This window comes from Bufo gargarizans, chromosome 3 (assembly GCF_014858855.1).
Source record: "Bufo gargarizans isolate SCDJY-AF-19 chromosome 3, ASM1485885v1, whole genome shotgun sequence".
Taxonomy (NCBI): domain Eukaryota; kingdom Metazoa; phylum Chordata; class Amphibia; order Anura; family Bufonidae; genus Bufo; species Bufo gargarizans.
Window position 1 is genome coordinate 383,763,833 of NC_058082.1, and position 20,041 is coordinate 383,783,873.

At 43.1% G+C, this 20,041-nt stretch overlaps 1 protein-coding gene across 4 annotated transcripts in view; it reads right to left on the reverse strand.

The window, feature by feature from the left end:
• Positions 1–290: 290 nt before the first annotated feature.
• The window catches only part of ANKS1A (ankyrin repeat and sterile alpha motif domain containing 1A), a 731,235-nt gene continuing 711,484 nt past the window's right edge, over positions 291–20,041 (reverse strand). For all 4 annotated transcript variants that reach the window (XR_006388413.1, XM_044288191.1, XM_044288189.1 and 1 more), the window contains one exon: positions 291–1,193. The gene's annotated coding sequence lies outside the window, so the exon portion shown is untranslated. The remainder of the gene's footprint in view (positions 1,194–20,041) is intronic.

Here is a 20,041-nt window from a genome sequence, read left to right on the forward strand (position 1 = left end):
TTTTTAACACAGCTGAAATGGAAAATCATATATTTTTCTAAAGCTAAATCCTCATATACAAAGGAATAATATTGACATTTGAATGTACCGTATATGACATTTCGTATGCCCCCTAAAGCTCCTCCCATAAAAATACAGGAAGCTGAATTTATTAAAACTATAAAATTTTAAAATATTTATGACAATGTTATAACTGGTGACCTGGCCATTAAGGATGTTGTTGTGAGAAATAGGGTTTGCCATTTTTTTTCATTCTTAATGAGTAATATAAAATGATGAAAACATACTCGTAACGATGCATAATGCTTTAGTATGCAAAACTCCTTACAATGAACAGAGTTAATAGCAAGTTCCATGCATATGTTTTAAGGACTTAAGGCAATGAACAATTTTCATTGTATCAACCACATCATCAGCCTGGACATGTTCTCCATAATTCAAAGCCTGTCTATTGATTATAAAAATAAAAAATAAACTGTGCACACTGCATTAGGCCAGGGACACACAAGCAAGTTCAATGGGATAAACTCGCAGAATGTGTCACTGAGTTGTGCCATCCTGTACTCACTCCTTATTTATAATGCTGTGTAAACCTCAGAGTTCCGGAATCTCGGGTATTACCCTGATCGTATTATGTCAGTGTAATACAATTAATTTCAGGACTTTTAGGGTTACACAACATTATAAATCAGTTTATAGCTGTGCGATCCTGTCAAGAGGAGCAAGGTCAGGACGGGACCTATCACTAACACATGCTGCAAGTTTATCACATTGAACCCGCTGGTATGAAAATGTATTTGATCAATAGTTAAAATGTAGAGAATAGATGATTACTGTAGGATTATTAAGCTATTTTATGTATTTAAGGAAGAGACAAACACACAACATATACCTCACAATGCTTTCAATGGTCATGTCCTAAACAGCTACCCTCAACCTCAAAAAAAAAGTGATACATTGTGAGTGGTTGTGCATAAAAAAATACATATGGAAACTGCCTATTTGCATATTAACTTTACATCACATTTTGGATGGAATATTCAGATCCCTTTTTTGTTAGTTCTGAATCATAATAATGCTACAGGGCAACTCCATTTCTTTGTTCATTCAGGGCTCCACATGTTTATGCTTTTCCCAGAAGATGAAAACTGAAGAACTGAAGAGATTCCTCAACAGCAGCACGATGATCAGAACTGGAAGAAGAAGAAAAAAAAAATGAAATCATAAAGATGCTGCATTATGTTTTTTATAGAACACAAAACCTACATGAATACATACATAGTCATAACTAGAGGGTGGACGAATCCAATTTTTTTCAAATCTATCATCCTACGAATCCTGTACATAAGAATTGTGTGAACGGTGTAAGAAACAAAGTGATCCAAACACTTATGTGGGGGATTAGTGGATGACACTGCTATGGGGGCGATCTGTGTATGGCACTGTTATGCGGGATCTGTGGATGGCACTGTTATGGGGATCTCTGGATGGCACTGTTATGGGGATCTCTGGATGGCACTGTTATGGGGATCTCTGGATGGCACTGTTATGGGGATCTCTGGATGGCACTGTTATGGGGATCTCTGGATGGCACTGTTATGGGGATCTCTGGATGGCACTGTTATGGGGATCTCTGGATGGCACTGTTATGGGGATCTGTGGATGGCACTGTTATGGGGATCTCTGGATGGCACTGCTATGGGGGGATCTGTGGATGGCACTGTTATGGGGGGGATCTGTGGATGGCACTGTTATGGGGGGGGGATCTGTGGATGGCACTGTTATGGGGGGGATCTGTGGATGGCACTGTTATGGGGGGATCTGTGGATGGCACTGTTATGGGGGATCTGTGGATGGCACTGTTATGGGGGATCTGTGGATGGCACTGTTATGGGGGGGGATCCGTGGATGGCACTGTTATGGGGGGATCCGTGGATGGCACTGTTATGGGGGGGGGGGATCTGTGGATGGCACTGTTATGGGGATCTCTGGATGGCACTGTTATGGGGGATCTCTGGATGGCACTGTTATGGGGATCTCTGGATGGCACTCTTATGCGGGATCTCTGGATGGCATTGTTATGGGGGATCTCTGGATGGCACTGTTATGGGGGATCTCTGGATGGCACTGTGATGGGTGATCTCTGGATGGCACTGTGATGGGTGATCTCTGGATGGCACTGTGATGGGGAGGGGGATCTGTGGATGACACATATGCATCTTATGCTATGTGTAATCCACAGATCTCCCCAAAACAGTATCTCTGCAGTGTGAATGACCCCCCAATACAGGGGCTGGGGGCCAGCATCTGGATTAGTAATGACAGCGGGGACCAGTGCAGTCCCTGTATTCTAATGCACCAGCCTTGCTCAGGTTAGATAAAAATAAGATTATACAACAGTGAGAGAGGCCGGTGCATTAGAATACAGGGACTGCACCAGTCCCCGCTGTCGGGATTCGTCGGATTCGAATTTTACAAAATAGGTTGGGATTCGAGTCCACGAATCCTCGAATCTTGTTAGATTCGAGGGATTCGTGGATTCGACGTCCCATCTCTAGTCATAACATGTCTCTTCTATTACTACTCCATAAATATATTTATTTTACTCACTCCATATGAACTCAATCATTCACATAATAGTCTCCATACCCACTTAGCATATACAATTCATTTTTGTTCCGTAAGATCCTTTTTTCTCTCTATCAAATTGGGGAACAGGGTCTTTACTGCTGTCACTAAAGGTATTGCTAACAAACCTGTTTGGTGTGGAAGAAGACTGCATTCCTGTTGTCCACCCTGGGGAATTTACATCTGCCCACCTGGAGATGTGCATTGTCTCCAGCGTGACCGCAAGATTGCTAATTCCCCCCTCATGATTGTGGTAGGCAACCACTATCACACCTGTACTGGATGGACTATGAGTCCAATGGCTGAGAAAAAGATGTATGGCTTAGAGTTCCATGCCGCTCCAGTCATTTTAGGGAAGCAGCAAGGTGCCTGCAGGGAGTATGGGCCCCCCATTCTCCTGATATAGATGGGCATCGTAGTGGTAGGATCCCCACAAATCTGATAGTTCTCCCCTACCCTGTGAACGTGTATCTACAGGGATACCCCTTTAACTTTTAATATAACCATTAAAAGCAGGCATGCTCAACCTGCGGCCCTCCAGCTGTTGTAAAACTAAAACTCCCACTATGCCCTGCTGTAGGCTGATAGCTATAGGCTGTTCAGGCATGCTGGGAGTTGTAGTTTTGCAACAGCTGGAGGGCCACAGGTTGAGCATGCCTGATTAAAAGCAATTCACACCAAAATATAAAGGAATTATAAACCAGTGGTGATGATAGACACTGGGTATCAAACCTAACAGTTTCTGAGAAGTACTGTATAAACTAAACAGTACAAAGTCAATGGTACTGTCAATTAAAGTGATACTTGGCTGCATCCAAACTGAGGGGGTAAATAGTCTATGGTCAGTGTTGAAGGTAACACTGACCACTACCTTTGGTCCAGTTACTTTTTGTGTGTCTGCTTGGCTCCGGCTTGCACTCTGCATATTTTCCTGGCTGATCCCGCTGACATTCTTCAAAAAGTGCCCAAAGTGTGCCCAGTGCAGACCTACCTCCCTCCAGTGCAGCCCGTGACTCGAAAATGGCAAAAATGACTAAGAGGAGAGAGGGGAGAGCGGCCAAACGCGAACTCCAAGATGACGCTGGCAGAGCAACTCCATGCAGCGCAGACCGCTCGGCTGAACTACATAGGGAGACTGCGGCCAAGCTGGGAAAGTTTGCCTAACCTGCTGCCCAACTCACCTCTAAAGGGGCAAGAGAAAGACATCTGTCCTCCCAGGGAGCTGCTGCCGATCATGCTGCTGAGGAGGAGGGGGAAGGGGAAACTGCTGCATGGCCAGAAGGAGGCTCTGCTGTCCCTGAAGCTGCACAAGCCAGAGATCCCTCAACACAGCTCACTGACACAGATAATACAGTGGCTGAACCAACACTTAAATATGTCCTGCATGCTATCACTAAATGTGGTAAATCATTGCATGCTCTTACTGTTCAAGTGGGAGCCATTAAAGAAGATGTAACTATCATCCGCCACGACCTGTGTAAAACTAGCGGACCGCACGACCGACCTGGAAAATCGTATGGGCGATGTGGAGGAGTCTATCCATCCTCTTAAACGTGATGTTTCTGATTGTACCAGACGTATGGACATGCTAGCAGCTAAACAGGACGATTTAGAGAATCGGTCACGCCGAAACAATGTGCGTCTAGTGGGCACACTGGAAAAAGTAGAAGGCACTAACCCCACAGAGTTCTTTGAATCCTGGCTGAAAAATTTGTGTCTATGTTTGCTGTGTAACGCACCCACAGGGTGCCTACTCGCTCATTGCCACCGGGTTCACCCCCTAGAATGGTGATTATGAAGATCCTCCATTACAGAGACAGGGCCATTATTCTCCGGAGGGCCAGAGAGTTGCCTGACATATCTATTAATGGCCACAAAAGTGTCACTGTTCCCTGATTATTCCATTGAAGTCCAGAAACGGAGAGCGAAGTTCCTTGATTTAAAAAGGCGACTGAGGACTCTCAACATTAGCTATTCAATGATCTCCCCTGCAAAACTTTGTGTGGCAGCGATGGGATCCACTATGTTTTTTGAGGATTCTAAAGAAGCCATGAAATGGTTGGACAGGCACAAACAGCAGCTGCGAGAAGATAGAAGACGGGATGATTCGTGATTGTTGCCTGCGATAGTGCGCACGTAACGTAGTTATTTAAAGTGCAGGGGGTTCACTCTTATGCCTGTGTGTTAATCTCTTTTTTAATTAGTATTTACTTGCTGTTACGTTCAGTCTATGGATCCTGCTATGTTAATTTGTGAGCTGTCTATATATTTCCTTTTTATTTGGGCAGCAGTAGTCAATAGGGATCTAGTGATGTGCTTTCATTATCTATAGCCGAAAGTTGCAGGAGAGCTTAAATTGTCTGTAAGTGAGCCGCCTATACTGTTATCTCTGAGGGTAGGAATCTACCTTTATTAAGAGTTCTATAGTTTTTTTTTTTTGTCAACTATGTTTTTATTGACAATGAAAACAGCAGTTACATCTTACAAATGATCAGCCAGTAAGAGGCCTGTAAAAGTACAATAAAGGAGTTCGCAGACTCCCCGCAACAAGAAACATCAATGTCAGGCATTTGCATAACATAACGTTTGCAGAAGGACAATCTCTTGTCTTCCTGTCAACATATACACAACTTGATCAATGCGAGTAACAAAGTACATATGTAACAGCATAGTCAGTGGGGACCAAAAGCTCTATGGGTCGTTATTGTGCAGTGTAAAATGCTATAATGGTGAGCTTTGGTATTGAAGAGCTTCCTAGTGTGGTAAGTAAACTAGGATTAAGATTAAAATGAAAAGTTATAATGGAGAGTAAAAAGGAAAGAAAAGAAAAGAGATAAAGAAAAAAAACAGTACGTAAGGGGGAGAGGGAAGTAAGGGGGGGGGGGGGGGGGTGAGCACATCACTTATTTCTCATACCGTGGTGGGATGATAGCCATGGAGCCCAGACTAAGAGAAATTTGTGGTGCGATCTGGAGGCTCTGCTACACATCTCCTCAAATTTACATATTTGATCTATTTTCTCCAACCATTGGTCCAACGTGGGGGGTGAAGTATCTAGCCACCTCAGGGGGATCAAGGACCTGGCTGCCATCAACATGTGAGTTATCAAGTTTGAGACAGAAGGTCTATAGTTTTCCGAGACACCATCCAGCAGAGCTATGATAGGTGTTAAAGCTAAGTATTTATCTCTGAATTCATTTATCACTCGCTCCACATCATTCCAAAAGGGTTTAATCTCGGAGCAAGACCACCATATGTGAGTGAGCGAGCCAATCTCTGTCTTACACCTCCAACATAAGTTTGTGGGCGACAAACCATTTCTATAAAGGAATTCAGGGGTTTTATACCATCTTGAAATCACCTTATATTGAGTCTCTTGCAGCCGGACACACCGTGAGTGACCATGTGAATTTTGAAGTAAATGTTTTTTATCTGTATCTGAGAACTTGACTCCTAATTCCTTTTCCCATGAGGCCAAGTAACCCGGGAAACCCGTGTCTGCTGCCTCTCTGTAGATAAGCAATAGTTTTGATAGTTTCTTCACTCGCCCTTCAGGTCTGGATATTGATAACTCAAACTCTGTCTTATCCCGTAAGGGGAAGAAGTTGCCAATAAATTCACTGCAGCACCTGTTGAAGTGGGCTACATGCAGGAATGTGAGTGAGAAGTTTGATAGGTATCCTTTCAAGGTCATCAGGTCAGGAACCACTCCGCCCGCAAGAAACTCCCCAACCGGTACATGACTAAAATGTTCCCACATTGATTCAAAAGACGGCGAGTCTCTCCCCACAGCCACAGGTATCAGGCTTGCCGGAAGTAGTGGGGAGGTGAGAGGGGCTAACTGTGGGGAAAGTGAGTGCCAGGTTTGCGAAGGCCCTCCCCCCAACAGATCTATTTTTGATTTGTTGACTCGGCTGCCATGTTTGGGAGGAAGCCATAAATTCCTGAGAGAACTCCCCTTCAAGGTGTCTGACAACTCCATTTTGTTTGGACTATAATCCTGAGGAAAAGCCATAGCCAACCAACGCCCCAGTTGTATTGCTTTATAGATGATCTGGACGTCAGGCAGTCCAAGTCCACCTCTATCCTTCGGTTTGGTTAGTAGCGAGTGAGCTAAGCGCGGTTTCTTCTGCTTCCACAAGTACCCTGAGAAGGCAGTTTTTACAGCCTTGAAGAAGGCCTGCGGTAGAGCAATTGGAAGCATCTGTAACTTATAGGTTATTTTTGGGATTACATACGTTTGTATGACATTTTTTCTCCCTATCCATGATATTAGAGGTATATCATACTCTGCCAAGGTGGATTTTATTTCCTCTAATAAGGGTTTAAAGTTGGTATCATACAACTGAGTTAATTTGGGTGGGATATGGACCCCCAGGTATTTAATTGTTGACTTGGCCCAAGCAAATGGAGAGCTATTTTTGAGCAACTCTACACGTCGTCTATCTAGTGTTATATTTAAGATCTCTGATTTTGACACATTCACCTTGAAGTTGGAAGCATCACTAAAGCTATCAAATATTTGTACTAGCTCCGGGAGGCCTTTAAAAGGGTCTGTAAGGAGAAATAATAAATCATCTGCGAACGCTAACATCTTGAGTTCCCCCTTAAGTGTACGAATTCCACTAATGGTGTGGTTCTGTCTAATGCTTTGCAACAATGCTTCCATCGCTATTATGAAGAGTGAGGGAGACAACGGACACCCTTGGCGCGTGCCATTAGTGATTAAGAAGGGGGCAGAAATGTGTTCGTTCACAATTATAGAGGCTGATGGTTGAGAGTACAGGGTAAATATTGCATCTAGAAATATGGTTGGGAAACCTACTTTAAGTAGAACAGATTTTAGGAATGCCCAACTCACCCTATCGAACGCCTTCTCGGCGTCTACACCAAGAAGGACCATCTGAATGTTTGAGGAGTGTACATGTTGTACTGCTGCAAGAAGTTTTGCGGTGTTGGTTCTGCCTTCCCTGCCAGGAACAAACCCGGACTGTTCCTCACCAATCAGGTGCGGTAGAAGCACCTTGATCCTAGTCGAGAGAAGCTTTGCCCAAATTTTTATATCTAGGTTAAGGAGAGATATGGGTCTATAGCTTCCGCAATCCATGGGGTCCTTACCCTCCTTGGCAATAAGTGTGATGTGGGCCTCTTGCGACTGTTTGGGTAGGGATTCCCCTCTCATTAGAGATTCACACAATTTAGTGAGCTGAGGAATCAATATTGCATTGAACTTTTTGTAGTAAAGCAGAGGCAGACCGTCAGGTCCGGGGCTCTTGCCTGGGGGGAAGGACGAGACCACCGCTCGTACCTCCTCCTCGGTTATAGGAACTATAAGCGAATTCGCCATTGCCTGATCCAGATCCGGCATATTTAAGTTCTTCAAAAAGCTATCAATGAGCTCTTGTTTTTGATTTGTTATGTTTTTGTTTTGTTTTGGTAGGGTTTCGTCTGGGGGAGATTCCTGTTCTAGGTTGTACAATGCTGAGTAATATTGACAAAAGGCTTCCGCCTTCTCCAGAGGGGATGAAGTCATCAACCCTGTTGTTTTCCTAATTCCATGTATGTGTTGCCTGGCTCTTTCCTTTTTTAGTAAGGAGGACATAAGCTTCCCCCCTTTATTCCCATGCGCATACAACCTGTGCCTATAGTGTAGATATGCTTTCGCTGATTTATCCTGCAAAGCCGAAATTAGTCTTTCCCTCAGGACTTTTAGTTCAGACTGTGTACTGAGTAATCTGGTACGCTTATGTTCCTTTTCTAAATCTTCTATCTGGTTGAGTAAATTATCTATTTCTTTTTGTCTATCTTTTTTTAGTTTCGAGCCCCAGGAAATAAAAATACCTCTTATAAAAGCTTTGTGGGCTTCCCAAATAAACGGTGCTGAAGGGCCTGAGTCATTGTTATATTTAAAATATTCTATTAGCTTGGACTCAACATCTGCCGAGGCCACCGCATTCTCCAGAATGCATTCATTTAGTCTCCAACGACACACTTTTTTCGGGAAATCTGCTAAACTGAGGGACAAGTGTACTGGTGCGTGATCAGAAATGGAGATGACCGAGATACCTGTGGCTGTGATACATGGAAGGAGTGACCTGTGTACCAGTAGATAGTCAAGTCGTTGATGAGAATTGTGAACCTGCGAGAAGAAGGAGTAGTCACGGGCGGAGGGGTTCCAGGTGCGCCATGCATCTACAAGGGAAAGATCAGACAGTTTAGAGCGTAACTTTGCTAGGGCAGTCATAGAGGTGGATGATCTTGTAGTAGATGAGTCTAGTAAAGGATTAAGTAGCGTGTTGAGGTCTCCACCTAGTATGATTGGTCCTTCTGCAAATAGTTGAAGGGAATCTAACGCTTTCAACAGCCAGGGGACCTGGTCCTGGTTGGGAGCATAAATATTTGCTAGAGTGATTTTTGTTGTGTATATCTGAGCCCTTAAAAAAAGTAGCCGACCTTCGGAGTCAGAGAATTGACCTGTCACTTTTAGTGGTAAAGATTTGTGTATGGCGATTGACACGCCTTTGGAGGCTGAGGTAGGGTGACATGAGTGGAACCAGCTATTGAAAAGTTTCGTTGGCAATTTGGGTATTTTAGTCTGCTTAAAATGTGTCTCTTGTAAGAAGACCACAGATGCCTTCAGTCTTTTGGCAATATCCATTACATGATACCGTTTGTTAGGGGTGTTCAAGCCTCTGACGTTAAAGGATACTAATCCTATGCTACTCATGATTTCGCTACCTTCTATCCCCCCGAGATGGCAGATAACGGGAAGGTGACTTCCTAATGTGATGGGAGGAAAAAAGAGAGGAGAGAAAAGGACCAGCTATATATTTGTAAAGGTGTTCCGGAGTTTTTGTGTGGCTACCACTATTTGTGGTTCCCCTGTATACTACTGAGACTCTCTCAATGTGATGCTGGGCAAGAGGGAAGAATAAGGGAGGAGGGAGGGGTTGCTAAGACAGTTGGAAAAAGAAAAGAAAGAAAGAAAAGAAAGAAAAAGAAAAACTAACAATAAAAAAAGGAAATAAATAAAATATTAACAGAAGGTATGAAAGAAAACTTCACTTGACCTGTAGAGGTCAGATAGGAGCTGGTTCTGTCTTGAACCTGTGTGTTTGTTCAAAAAATGAAGTGTGAAATGGCGAGGGGGGATTGGTCAAAATTAGTTTGTGCCTTGACCTGTGGCACACACTCATAACAGCGCTACGCCTAGGGCCTAGCCCTAGGGTTTGGGTTCAGTGTCATTTATGACATTATGAGAATAAAAGGTATCTTATCTCATTCAAGTTTTGGATAGTTTTCTGATGAGAACCTTACATGTTGCTCTAGCTCCTCCAATCCAATTAGTCGACTTTAATATGCGACTAAGCACATTGCCACTGGATTTGTAGTTATTTATGGCTCGACCAACGTAGATAGGTTGGAGCTCTAAGTTAACTCACCAGAAAACCTCTAATTATTCATGCAATTATTCATGAAGGCTCTGGCTGAACATCTCTACACATTAAATATTCCAGTCAGATGTACATGTATTAGTGTCAAACCGTATGGACCCTATCTCGTATCGCTAATGCCCATCAGGTCTCCAGCGAGAGTGCCTGGTGGGGACCAGCAAGCGGATAGTTCACACTGGGACTAATTAGGCAGGTTTTAAAGCTTCCATGAATAAAGGTAGGCTAAACCATGCACATATCAGTGGCATTAACTACTACTCAGTGGCTATCATGAGGAGTAATGAGTGAAGAATAAAACAGCGAATAATAACTTAACCATGATATAGCTATCAGATAACATCCACTGTGATGTATACTCTCTGGTAGCACATTTCTGCACATTTAACATTGCAAACAAATGTACCTCAATTGGGGCTTGTTCCCTTGCACTTTGTAAAATAAGAGCAGTGTCCACATAAGATAGCAGTCCACAGATAACATCTCTGGGAGCTTCATTTTGTCTGGGCTTGGGCCGCAGGGATCTGTGAATGCGTTCAATGGTTACCTTTTCTGCGCGCTCTGGGCCTAACAGGCCAGCAAATATTTCTAGAGCCACTTTAGGAAGAGCGTCTTTTGCCCAGGATTCAGGTAAGCCTTTAAACTTTATATTCCGTCTACGACTCCTGTTCTCCTGATCTTCTATCAGGGTGAGGGCAGTATTCACATGTATCTCTAGCTGGTTCGATCTGGCCGCGAGGGTCTCGGCGTGAGAGGTCAAGCTGAGGCATGTGTTTTCCAGAGCCTCTGTGCGGGTGCCTATGGCTTGTAGGTCCGCTTTTATTTCTGCTAGATCGTCTCTAACTGGCTGCAGAGCTTGTCGCAGAGTCTCCTTCAGGACCGTAGCTGTGAGAGCCTGCTCTCCGGCCGTTTCCTCCTCGTCACTTGAGGTTTTCTCCTCTTCCCGCTCTGACGGCGCCATCTTGGAGGGAGACGCGGCGACCTGTTTGTGCCGCTTTTCAAAGAAATCGGTGACATCCCCCTGGTTCACAGGCGGTTTGCCCGATGCTCTGCTTTCTCCTTGTGGAAAACGTCCCACTTTGCCCATCTTTAAGCTGAAACTAAGGTATTCCAGGCTGTACGAGTGTGTGTGTGGCGGGAGAGCTCCAACTCACGCAGCCATTCCAGTCCGCGGTCAGGCTCCGCCCCCAAAGAGTTCTATAGTTGTTACTTACTGAGTTACTTTTCACTTTGTCAGCGATTTAACTCGCCGCTCCTTGCCGACCCCGCTGGCAGGTGCTTGCTTCTCCTGTGGTACAGACTATTCTGTCCAAGCGGGAACCTGCCGGAGAAGTTAGTATGCGCATTGTTAATGTTCCTGGTTCGTTGGGGTGGGAAATTGGTTGCTAGACTGATTATGAGCTGTCAGGGTTTGCAGTGTCCAGGTGGGGTCCATCATGTGGGCATCCTTAGTCGCTATGTTCGGGGTCTCAATTGTATCTTGGTGACTAATATCATACAACTGCTATGGCTAGCGCGACAAATTTTCTTAGCTGGAATGTAAGAGGTATCAAGGATGCGACTAAGAGACGTGCAGTACTTGATTGCATTAGGTCCCACGGATCGTGCATTTGCTGCTTGCAGGAGACGCACCTGCTTAAAGAACAGCTTAATCTACTCACACCTAATTGGGCTAGATACTGCTCCCATGCGAATTACTCCTCCTATGCGAGAGGTTTCAGTATTCTTATCCATAAAAATGTGGCGTTTGAATGCCTCTGACAAAAATTAGATGAGGATGGACGTTTTGTCTGTCTGTATGGTAAACTTTACCACCACCCCTGTGTCATAATAGGAGTGTATACCTCTCCTCCCTATTCGCCATGCACAATCCAGAAGGTTCTCTCCTTCTATGTAGACTTGCCTGATATGCCTGTGATAATGTTAGGCGATTTTAATAATGTGACCACACCAGCCTTGGATAGGGTAGATAGGACGGATGCCGCGGTTGCTGGTGCAGTCACCCCATTTGGGTGCCTTCTAAGGGAAGCGGTCTTAGTAGACTTTTGGAGACTACGAAACCCAACAGTCTGAAAATACTCCTGTTACTCCGAGACACACGGTACCTTATCCCGGAATTGATTTAATCCTAGGGAATGACAGGATGGGTCACTTTATCCGTGACATAAAATACCTGCCAAGGAAACTCTCAGATGACACCCCAGTGTTAGCCATAGTTGACCGCCCCACTCTTGAGGGGGCCGGTTATGGCACTTTAACCTGTACAGGTTGCAGGTCCTAACAGATGTGACGGACATAGGTGAACAGCTGAAGGAATTCTTTACACATAACTTACACACGGTTATTTGGCAGCTCAGATGCAACATATTCGAGGGTGGGGAGATGAGGGTAAGATGAATACTGCAGGCCGGTTGGTGAAACATCTACTGAAAGGGAAAGGTTTAGTATGTGCGTTGGAGGATGGTACCTTCCTGAGATTAGAAGTCACTTACCCAATCCAAGCAGTGTGGTGGAAAGCTAGAGGGGTTGCGGAAGTTAGTGGTTTTACTCAGTTCACCCCAATTTGTCCAAATCTAATATATGGAGAATTGAATAAGGTGTCTGCAGTACGGCCATGAAGGCAGTACGGTCTTAATAATGTGCACCAACTGTTCCAAGATGGTACGCTTAAAGAATTTAGTCAATTGCAACGAGAGTTTGGATCCCGAAAACTCTTTTCTATGTGTATTTACAACTTAGACATGCCATTAACTCTCAGGAACGACAGGAGAAGATAGTACCAGCTGCAAAACACGCCATTTTAGATCTTAGTACAACGCACGGCACCACTAGTGGTGTAATTTTGCTTCATTACTGGAGTCTTATGGACTCAAAGTGGAAGCAAGCCCCACTGACTCTTCATGGTAAATGACGAAGAGACATCCCAGTTTTGACGGAGGAGGACTGGGAGGCAGTATTAGAGAAATTCCCGGAAGTAACGCTCAGTGAGGCCCAACTATTTCTTCTGTATCGAGTCTATAGGACCCCGAGGGTTCTAAAGAAAATGGGATATAGGGTATCTATGTGCTCGCTGTGGGACACCTAATGCAGATCTTATCCATCTCATGTGGAACTGCCGCGACTAAGACGATATTGGCTAGATGTAATAGCACTTATTGTGACTATATTTGAGGTCCACCTGGACCCGTCTGCTCTAGTGTGTATAGTCGGTATAGTTAAGACACTCCCAATAGTGGCAGAACTGAAAATTCTGCACATTTTGTACACCGCTAGGAAATTGATTGCATACTATTGGACTGCTCCGCATCCTCCGAAAGTGGCAGGAATTGGTGGATAGTGTACACAACTTGGTGAAATTAGAAAATTTGATATATCAGAAAAGGGGCATCAATAAGAAATTTGATAAGATCTGGTACCTCTGGGCTCATCACTATACTCTAGTATTATAGGGGTTGGGGGGTTGCTTGCCTCTGTAACTTTTTAGAAAACGTTTTAATAAAAATTATCTGAATAAAAAAAAAAGAAACTAATTGTCCCCTGATGAGCTAGACAGCAAAATATGGTATGTTGGGAAATTAGGATAGGGTCAAACTACAGCGTGTAGGTTAGGGACAGGCTCTCGACAAGGTTGGCTTTGTTAGCACGGGTGGTTTAGGTTATCAGGGACAGAGCAGCCACCTGATTTTCGGGATGTTACAAGACATGCTGCAAATCTTTTTTATTTGTTCAATCAGTCAGGAATATCATTTACAACTAGAACAGATCAAGGGACATCCACCTTTAACATTGGAGATGGTAATACATTGTTGGTTTAACATACACCATTTACTGCTTTAGACTGGATTGCCGCAGAGTATCTCTTTAATTGCTAGTACCATCAACTTTGTGTACTGTTTGGTGTACACTCCTTAGAAACTAGATTTGATACATGAGGGCTATCATAATCACTGGTTTATTATTCATTTATATTTTGGTGGGCATTGCATTTTAATGGCTATAAGATAAAATTGGCATTCATTCACCAGCTTCTCCTCTTTCTATGCTGCTTGTCGAACATACCCCGAAAATTGAGATGCTGAGATGGAGAAACAGTTGACGTTAGAGAACTATCAAAAAGGCTGTATTAAACACTCATGAGACAAAACAATCACCCCCTGCAGAAGGGGCAAGTAAATGACTCTAAAGCATGCAGATGCCTTTGACGGGACAATTGGGGGTTGAGAAGAAAAAAATATTTTACAGCACTGAGGAAAATTTGAGTTTGTAGTAAGTGGAAACAGCTTCACACACCCAGGCAGCGGAAATGTGTGAAAGTCATATAAGCCTGAAAAAACAAAAACAAATCTTCACCCTATTTGAAGTAGATTGATTGGGGATTGTGGTACTTTCAAAAGTGAACATTGGGACAAAAAAGCCAGACCAGACATTGCTTCAAGGACGCCTTATGCTCCTTATGCTTCAAGGAGCAAAAATAGTTGCCCGCTTTGCATGTGTGGTTTGAATAAGGGAAGATGCAAGGAGTTTACCTCTGTGGCTTCCATGATAATTTTGTCAAACTGTTTGCCAAACTACAGAGAACCTGCATTTAACCACAGGATCCTGTCCATACCCAGAGAGAGAGAGCTGAGCAATATGGCAACTGTGTCCAAAGAAGCCTCACAAATGAATGTCAGCATAGGACATGCTTTAAAGCTATATCCACTAACTCTTCTAGACATTCAACTGGCACAGTACCCCTGTTTACTTGCTTCGCCCATTCAGAGGTGGTTCTGCAACTTCAAAAGGAGGACTTAGCAAAGGACGCTATTGTGTTGATCTTACAACAAAGTAGTGTCTGCCATGGGTTAGGTAGTGTGTTTTGCAGGATCAATGGCAGGAAAAGACCACTGTCACAATACTAGTAGAATACTGCTGGAATCTAATGGCAGGGAAGAGGCCTGAACACAGGAAGCACCAGAGTCTTGAACAGGATGTAGCAGGATAGAAGGATGAAGAAGAGCCAAGCAGGCGGAGCCATTACCAGTAGCAATGATGCAGGATTGAAGGATGAAGCAGATCCAGACAGGCGGAGCCGTTACCAGTAGCAAGGATGCAGGATTGAAGGATGAAGCAGAGCCGAGGTCAGACGAGCAATGGGTCAGGGCAGGTGGCACAGGAACGTAGTTAGGCAATCCGGGTCGGCAACAGGAGGTAGCAGGGTAAACCTCAAGGAGGAGGAACAAACCAGAGAGCAAGTTCCAAGTGAGAGGACTGCACAAGCAGGAGCTCAAACACAATACTCAAGCATTTAGTAACAGGCTTGAGAGGTTTAAATGTGAAACAGGAAGATAGCAGCTGAGACACAATCCACCATCTTAACTGAGGGAAAACTTGAGGGCAAGACCAATCTGAACTAAACAGACATAGGAGGATGATTTCTGACAACCACTTTTTAACCATTGTTAACACCCAATATGTCTTTTTACGGAGGTCAATAACAGGCCTTAAGCAGAACAGTGTATTATAGAACATTGCCTGTCATCACTGTAATCGTACTGACTCTACAGAATAAAGTTACGCTGTTTATCCCAAAAACCAAACGCCACCAGATTTATAACTTAAAAACGCATGTATTGCTGTTTTTCCCATCCCCCCAGAAAGAGTTAATAAAAGTTAATTAGTAAGCTTTGTGTACCCCAAAATGGTGTCATTATAAAAACATTGAAGGCTGGAGCCCCGGATATTTTGACCAGGGCTCCGAATGTTATGGCCGCTATCAGGGTAGTACTGGGACAGTACTTACGATTAAACTTATTGTAACGGCACCCTGGGCACAAAAGGGGGTAAAAGCCGTTTAAGAGATATTCCCTTTCCAGATGCAAAGACAGCTACTAAAGACACCAATCTCCCGAACTGGAAACCATATGAATGCTGCATACAGCCAAATAGGAAAAACCATATGAAAGGTTTACACTCCTAGAAATCGAACTGGAATAGCATACAATCCCCACCCAAAAACGAGACCAAGCGCTGTGTTGAGGGCAAACCAGTGGATAGCCAGAACTGTGTGTTTATTGTTCTTATATACACATTCTTACACATTAGTACCACCCACAGGGTTTTGCAAAACAACCAGTAACCCCGTACAATACACTCAGACACTCCCACACAAAATCCTCCCCTCTACCTGTGATACCTTACACAATGGGTTAATGTAATTATCACAGGCAGGAGAATACACAGTTTTACACAATGTCTTCTGTCCTGGAGACAATTGGGAAGTAATCCAATTTATCTTCCAAGGGCAGAGGCCCATTAGCCACATGGTAGCAAAATACAATAAAAGACATAAGAATATATTTTTTTTAGATATAAATCTTTATATTTCAGGTTTTTTCTACTATAATGTAAAATCCATATTACAACTTAATAAATATTATCGTTATTCATTATCACCCAAATACCCACCCACCACCCCTTATAGAGAGAGAGAGAGGTACTGGGGCCAAAAAAATATATAAAAGTTCTAGACCTAATATGGCCATTTTTTCCGTATTCCATCAATATTTTACAAACCAGATTCCCAAAAAGTTGGGACACTAAACAAATTGTGAATAAAAACTGAATGCAATGATGTGGAGATGGCAAATGTCAATAATTTATTTGTAATAGAACGTAGATGACAGATCAAACATTCAATCCGAGTAAATGTATCATTTTAAAGTAAAAATAAGTTGATTCAAATTTTCACGGTGTCAACAAATCCCCCAAAAGTTGGGACAAGTAGCAATAAGAGGCTGGAAAAAGTAAATTTGAGCATAACGAAGAGCTGGAAGACCAATTAACACTAATTAGGTCAATTGGCAACATTATTGGGTATAAAAAGAGCTTCTCAGAGTGGCAGTGTCTCTCAGAAGCCAAGATGGGTAGAGGATCACCAATTCCCACAATGTTGCGCAGAAAGATAGTGGAGCAATATCAGAAAGGTGTTACCCAGCGAAAAAATGCAAAGACTTTGCATCTATCATCATAAACTGTGCATACCATCATCCGAAGATTCAGAGAATCTGGAAGAATCTCTGTGCGTAAGGGTCAAGGCCGTAAAACCATACTGGATGCCCGAGCCCTTAAACGACACTGCACCACAAACAGGAAAGCTACTGTAAAGGAAATCACAGAATGGGCTCAGGAATACTTCCAGAAACTATTGTCAGTGAACACAATCCACCGTGCCATCCGCCGTTGCCAGCTAAAACTCTACAGTGCAAAGAAGAAGCCATTTCTAAGCAAGATCCACAAGCTCAGGCGTTTTCACTGGGCCAGGGATCATTTAAAATGGAGTGTGGAAAAATGGAAGACTGTTCTGTGGTCAGACGAGTCACGATTCAAAGTTCTTTTTGGAAATCTGGGACGCCGTGTCATCCGGACCAAAGAGGAAAAGGACAACCCAAGTTGTTATCAACGCTCAGTTCAGAAGCCTGCATCTCTGATGGTATGGGGTTGCATGAGTGCGTGTGGCATGGGCAGCTTGCATGTCTGGAAAGGCACCATCAATGCAGAAAAGTATATTCAGGTTCTAGAACAACATATGCTCCCATCCAGACGTCATCTCTTTCAGGGAAGACCCTGCATTTTTCAACAAGATAATGCCAGACCACATTCTGCATCAATCACAACATCATGGCTGCGTAGGAGAAGGATCCGGGTACTGAAATGGCCAGTCTGCAGTCCAGATCTTTCACCTATAGAGAACATTTGGCGCATCATAAAGAGGAAGGTGCAACAAAGAAGGCCCAAGACGATTGAACAGTTAGAGGCCTGTATTAGACAAGAATGGGAGAGCATTCCTATTTCTAAACTTGAGAAACTGGTCTCCTCGGTCCCCAGACGTCTGTTGAGAGTTGTAAGAAGGGGAGATGCCACACAGTGGTGAAAATGGCCTTGTCCCAACTTTTTGGGGATTTGTTGACACCATGAAATTCTGATTTAACATATTTTTCCCTTAAAATGGTACATTTTCTCAGTTTAAACTTTTGTTCTGTGATTTATGTTCTATTCTGAATAAAATATTAGAAGTTGGCACCTCCACAGCATTGCATTCAGTTTTTATTCACGATTTGTATAGTGTCCCAACTTTTTGGGAATCCGGTTTGTAGTATAACTCTTAGTCACCCGTTGAATTTTAATAAGGTTAACGACTGCTTCTCGCCACTGTCCCACTGTAGGCAGATCTTCCTTTACCCATTTCCTAAGTATAAGGAGTCTAGCTTGAAATAATACTTTACCCAAAACCAGTCGAACTTCTTTGTTTAACTTCAGATGTTAAGTTGCCCCCAATATACAAACTACTGGATCTTCAAAAACTTGAATATCCATAAATACTAGTACAATCTATGCTATCTCTTTCCAATATCTAAAAAGTCTTGGGCATCTCCAAAAACAGTGTATAAGATCTGCATTTTCTCCCCTAAATTTTGGGCACTTATCTGAAGTTCTCACACCCATTTTCTTTAGAATCCTAGGAGATCGGTGTAATCTATGTACTATAAAAAACTGTGATATCTTATGTGAACCCCTATCCAACACCATAACATAACTTCTAAGAGCAACTTTCCATTTCTCTTCCGTAAAAAAAAATGGAAGTTCTTTTTCCCATTTTTTTTCTAACAAGTATTATTAAAAAAATAAATAATAATCTATAACTCTATTAAACTGATCCCCAGTATTGTGCATAAATAATAGAATATCATTGGCGTACATAAAAAAAATAAAATCGTCTCCTTCCGCATATTGAAGACCTTTAAACTCCCTATCATTTCTTATTATGCTTGGCTCAATCGCTATAGCAAATAGTAATGGGGAGAGAGGGCATCCCTGCCTAGTGCCCCAATAAAGGGCAAGAGGCAGGGACAAGCTCTCATCCACCATCACCCTAGCCCCCGGGTTGGAATATACAGTTGTAAGAAAAAGTATGTGAACCCTTTCTGCACAAATTGGTCATAAAATGTGATCTGATCTTCATCTAAGTCACAACAATAGACAATCAGTCTGCTTAAACTAATAACACACAAATAATTAAATGTTACCATGTTTTTATTAAACACACTGTGTAAACATTCAAAATGCAGGTGGATAAAGTATGTGAACCCCTAGACTAATGACATCTCCAAGAGCTAATTGGAGTGAGGTGTCAGCCAACTGGAGTCCAATCAATGAGATGAGATTGGAGGTGTTGGTTACAGCTGCCCTATAAAAAACATACATTAGTTCTGGGTTTGCTTTTCACAAGAAGCATTGCCTGATGTGAATGATGCCTCACACAAAAGAGCTCTCAGAAGACCTACAATTAAGAATTGTTGACTAGCATAAAGCTGGTAAAGGTTAAAAAGTATATCCAAAAGCCTTGCTGTTCTTCAGTCCACGGTAAGACAAATTGTCTATAAATGAAGAAAGTTCAGCACTGCTGCTACTCTCCCTAGGAGTGGCCACCCTGTAAAGATGACTGCAAGTGCACAGCACAGACTGCTCAATGAGGTGAAGAAGAATCCTAGCGTGTCAGCTAAAGACTTACAAAAGTCTCTGGCAATTGCTAACATCCCTGTTAGCAAATCTACAATACTTAAAACACTAAACAAAAATGGATTTCATGGGAGGATACCACAGAGGAAGCCACATTGCTGCACATTTAAAGTTTGCACAAGAGCACCGGGATGTTCCACAGCAGTACTGGCAAAATATTCTGTGGACAGATGAAACCAAAGCTGAGTTGTTTGGAAGAAACACACAACACTATGTGTAGAGAAAAAGAGGCACAGCACACCAACATCAAAACCTCATCCCAACTGTGAAGTATGGTGGTGGGGGCATCATAGTTTGGAGCTGCTTTGCTGCATCAGGGCCTAGACGGATTGTTATCACCGAAGGAAAAATGAATTCCCAAGTTTATTATGACATTTTGCAGGAGAACTTAAGCTCAACAGAAG